Below are 5,000 nucleotides of genomic sequence, written 5' to 3'. Positions count from 1 at the left end.
ACAGTTAAAAAAAAATGTGCACATAGGATTAAATCATTAAAGTGTACAGAATAAAAGCAACATATGTACAAAAACAAATCTCGTGGTTCTCTTGTCAAACCCACTGTAGTAAGCACAGAATAGGAGAGAAGATTTTGGAGAAGGTGGCTTTACCTACTGAAGTAAATGATCAAGAGGATTCTAAGCATCTAGTGCTAAAGCTCTCAAATCACAAGACATACACACTTGTTGTGGCTATCCGAACTGTTGATTTAAAAAAAACCATACCTACAAATTGAAAACATCTATTACAAAATTATATATATTGTATGGATCTGTCTTTGTAAAATATACTGTACAGAAAATTTTAAATAATCTGCACACATCTCGTGGTTCTCTTGTCAAGTGGTAGGCACAGAAAAAAAACCAAAAAAACCTGTGTTTTGTCTTGTAAATTATACTTTACTAAATGTGTACAGTATTCTAAGAAAAAAAAAATTCTTTCTTTTTATCATATCAATTGCCTCCCTTGAATTTTATTTGTAAAATAATTCTGAGAAAAAAAGCTTTCTACTTAAAAGCAGTGCAATCAAGAAAATGGGTACAACCTGTGTGTATACCTTTATTCCTTATTCTTTTTATTTAATTGAGGATGTCACTACGCAGTTTTACTGATTTTAAAAAAAATTCGCTTCAAATTATCTCCCTTGAACAAACACTTCTTTTTACAATTAAATTTTGTTTACACGAAGAGGTAGTTTTAAGGGTATATATACAAAAAAACAATATTGCAACCTTAGATGTATTTACATTTGGACTAATTCCATTAAAAAAAAATTCAAACTATAAATGATAAATCAAAATAAAACAGATTTTGGGGCTGTACACAAGCTAATAGGATTAAACACGAAAGTCGTACCCAAGAATCGTCAAATACTTTTGCTAACAGCTATACTTAAACATAAGAAAATATGATCTGCATCTCTTGTTATGAAGATGATGGCACTGGTCCACCGAAGTGCATGCCATATATGCTTTACTGTGCGCTCTCCCTCTCAATGGTCTTTCTCTGGCTGACTCGATTCTGAGGAGATAAAAGAAAACACATTCAGTACAAGCTGTAAAAAATAACAACAAAACTAGTATTACTTAAAGTAGCTGCTGGTTTCTGAGTATTTGATTGAAGGCCCAATCCGACTTGTAAGAAGTTTGCCCGACTGTCGCAGATTTGGTCAGGTATGGAATAAAATCATGCCTCAATTTGGTAACATACAAACTGCAATATTCTAAGGCTGTGAGTGTGAGAATACATCGGTGCCACTTTTTAAAAACTTTCTTTTTGTGTGTGCGCATGTTTTAGTGCCAAAAATGAAGAGGCCGAGTGCTCTCTCTGCAAAACTTGTGTGAAGCTTCAGAGCTCTATCAATGGTTTGAAAGAAAAAACATACTTTTCCATTTTTGACGTTCTTGTTCCCTTCCCTGTGAAATTTACTGTCCGTAGGTTACCGGATTTTGTTAATGTCCGTGAAAACCTCAACTATTCATTGCTGAGTGCCTAGTGATAGCTATCCCCCCCAACGACCTAGCACTGCTGAATCCTGATTCTTCCCATTGTTTGATTCTGTAATGAAATTGTGTAGTTGGTAGTTATGTGAGCTTCTTCTTGGAGGGGTGGGGGTGGGGGGGGGGTGGGGGTTGGTTGGGTTTTTGGGGGTTATTAAACCATCAGATTAAAAAGTAAGACTTCATTGTAATGTGCAGATATTTGTTCAGGTGCCCACCATTTTCTATGTGAAAACATGTTGCTAACTAACATGAACCCAACCATAAAACGTGATGTAGGTGAGTAGCCCATCTAGAAAAACGAACCTGTTCTAATTCCGAATTAGAACAGGTTATTTTTTCTAGATGGGCTACTCACCTACATCACGTTTTATGGTTGGGTTCATGTTAGTTAGCAACATGTTTTCAAATTCTCATCAGGCAATCACGGCTGACACTAAACACAGAACAGGTGGGAGAGACATAATTCAATTTACTCACCTTCCTTGCATTGTGAGACTGGCCATATGAATCTGCTGAAGTAGTTCCTGCACATATTTAATCAAATATTCATCTTAATAACGTGTTAATATCGCTTGTTCTAGCAAATCAGACTTGACAGTTTTCTGATGGCTTGCACAATTTAAGAGCTTGCCTGTCCCCAATCATTACAATAAGAAACAACATCTAGTATGCAAGTATTTTCAGGGTATGAAGGTTTTAATATAATGTCGGTTCTTCTGGGGGCATGGAGAAACACCTTACACAAAGTAGAACATACACAACATTTCAAACAATTGAGGTCACACCATAGTTTTACTCACAAACAAACAACAGCAATACAATAAACAGTCTGCAAACGCCTACATGTTGTCTACACTAGGTATAAAGAAACAAAGAAGCACATGAAGACGGGCTTTGTCAAGTAGACCATTATAGCGAATGAGCAACAGCTGATGATCCAGACCACCAAATTGACATGATTTCCCCTTATTCAGTTTGTGATTGTAGTCATATTGACGATGCATGACTTCAATTTTTCAAAGTAAGTCTCTTGGTGCGTTTACGGATACATTCATTGTCACAATTACGACATGCTAATGTCTAACCTGGGTAAACTTCAATTCATGACTTTTTTCAAACTGGCATAGAAATTATGAGCATACCAGAATTATTTTCCTGTTAGACTGTCTTCTTCTTTTTCTTCTTCTGCGTTTGATATTCAATTCATGGCTGTCATATCGTCAGGTCAGTGGCTGCCATGAAGTCTGCAGTCTTCAGTGTCGGACTGTCAAATTAGATGATATTGTAAAGAAAGTAAGTAACATCTCATGATATTCTAACTTCAATTACATCACCTGTCTCACAGTCTGCCTCTTTAAAAATTAATGAATAATTTCAGTAACATAATTTTTGGGTAAAAAATAAAAAGGTATGAGAAATAATCCTTACTTTTTTTGTAATAACCCTCACCACCAATTGTTTTATTTCATTTCCATTTTAACAGATTTAGCACCTCTCCGAAAGCCAGAAATACACTTTAAATCCCACCCCCCCCCCCCCTCGGCCCCCCCCCCTACATAAACTAATTAAATAACTAATTAAGGAAAAAATCCTTACATCATAAAAAGTCAGAACCACCAAAACCACCCCCCCCCCTCCCACCCATCCAATAAAACCTGAATACAAAAACACTTCAAAATAAAAAATGAAAACATTTAATTCCACTTACAAAATATAAAAGTTGTTATGCTTTATTTTCATTATCTGTTTACAAACACATAAATTGCTGTGCAAATCTTTTTAAAAACATCAATGCCTGAGACACCAGTAACCTGTTTATATTGTTGACCTTGTAGCTTTTCAGTTTAAGAGGCTGTTCTGGAATCTGCACTAAAGTCAAACATAACCATGAATACCGTGGGAAAAATATTACATCACCAAGACCGAAAAAATAACACCAACCGACACTCCTCACCCTTATTTCACCCACTATGCCAACCCAAAGACTGGAAAATAATAATCAAATACAGAATGAACAAAAATGCTTGATTTCATTTCTTCAATGATAAGTTGAAAATCTTCATTCTTCATAATAATGTTATTGGCATAATGTGTAATTGCCACAATTTACAGAGTTTAATTAAAAAAAATGATGCGATAAAAATCAAAGTGAAAACATTTGTTTTTATACTGATACCTTATTTACCTTGTGGCTTGTGTGCCTCAGGTTTAGGAGCGGCTCAAACGTCCTCTGCTCCTCAGTCTGCAAGAAATTAAGCGATGGCCTGAAGGAGAATAGAAAAAGATCCTTTGTCAGCACCCTGTGTATGTGTGTGGGTGGGTGTGTTAGATAAATAGGCGGGGGGGGGGGGGGGTGCAATAGCTACCACGCCTAATGCAGTCTGCAAAACAAGTGCAACACTTCTACAGAGCTTTTATGATACAAAGCTTCAAATAAGAAACACATTACAATCAAATGAAAGCTGAGCCTGTCATTGCAAAATAAGGAATATACAACAATCCAGTGGCATGTAAAATATTGTTCCTTCAGAAAGATGGCTCTGACAGCAGAAACAATTTAACTTGAAGTTTGAGTCCAAAATTATTTCTCTACATTAGTGAACGTACTTGCAGTAATACCCCTCACACATGAACTATTCACAGACTGAATAACAGTGTGTTCCCAATGTTGCTTCCGTGTATCGGTTAGATCCATCTCGGTTAGATCCATCTGCAGAGTACGGATTGTCATCCGTTTAATATTAAAAAGGAAAAACAATCAGAACTTGTCATCAGTGATCAACCTACCTTGCAAGAGTGGGGTGAAACACTCACTTCCTGCCAACATGTCTGCAAAAAAAAGAGGAAACAATACCAATGGAAGCTTAAAATGGTTCTTTTGTTCAATATGTGTACACGTGCTTCATTTCTGGGGTGAAAGTGTAAAATATATTGATGGATTGATAGAACAATATTGCCTCAAGTTCACCGCACCAAAAAATACTTATCAATCAACATTGTCATCACTCGATCAGCTATTCCATCTCTTTCATAAGTGTGTGTGTGATGGTGTGAGCGTGTGTGTGTTTGTGTGTGTGTGTGTGTTTGTGAACAAGCGTTGAAAAACGTATGTTTACCTTGCTCTAGATCTACCGACTTTCGTAGGCGGAGACTTCTCTGCCGTGACAGCGGCTTCGTTTCCCTGGCAGAATTCAACATCTTGTACAGATCTGCCGGTGATTTTCATTTCCTCCGCTTCTAGAGTCACTTGATCCACAGATTTAACGAACATTGAATGTTCTTTTAGTTCTTGTGACGGAAGTAAAATCAAGGAATTAAGTGGGCATTCCTGAGCCCTCTGCTGGCTTCATGTCCACAAAGTAAATCGCACAAACTTGCAGGGTTTGGGGGGTAGTTTATTACTTTGAAGAAGAACAGCTAGTCGTCGCTGCCCGTTCAGCATTCTTCGCGCGACT

At 37.0% G+C, this 5,000-nt stretch overlaps 1 long non-coding RNA gene across 1 annotated transcript in view; it reads right to left on the bottom strand.

Annotated features, from left to right (window-relative positions):
- LOC138950782 (uncharacterized) overlaps nucleotides 1-5,000 on the bottom strand; it is a 5,951-nt gene that overhangs the window by 502 nt on the left and 449 nt on the right. The window contains exons 1-6 of the long non-coding RNA XR_011450790.1: nucleotides 4,662-5,000; nucleotides 4,333-4,374; nucleotides 3,731-3,809; nucleotides 2,688-2,809; nucleotides 2,023-2,069; nucleotides 1-1,063 (exon numbers count right to left, since the gene is read on the bottom strand). The exon at nucleotides 1-1,063 is cut by the window's left edge and continues 502 nt beyond it; the exon at nucleotides 4,662-5,000 is cut by the window's right edge and continues 449 nt beyond it. This is a non-coding gene — a long non-coding RNA (uncharacterized lncRNA). The remainder of the gene's footprint in view (nucleotides 1,064-2,022; nucleotides 2,070-2,687; nucleotides 2,810-3,730; nucleotides 3,810-4,332; nucleotides 4,375-4,661) is intronic.

This window comes from Littorina saxatilis, linkage group LG16 (genome assembly GCF_037325665.1).
Source record: "Littorina saxatilis isolate snail1 linkage group LG16, US_GU_Lsax_2.0, whole genome shotgun sequence".
Taxonomy (NCBI): Eukaryota; Metazoa; Mollusca; class Gastropoda; order Littorinimorpha; family Littorinidae; genus Littorina; species Littorina saxatilis.
The sequence above is the reverse complement of the archived record's forward strand: the minus strand, read 5'-3'. Positions and strand labels throughout refer to the sequence as shown.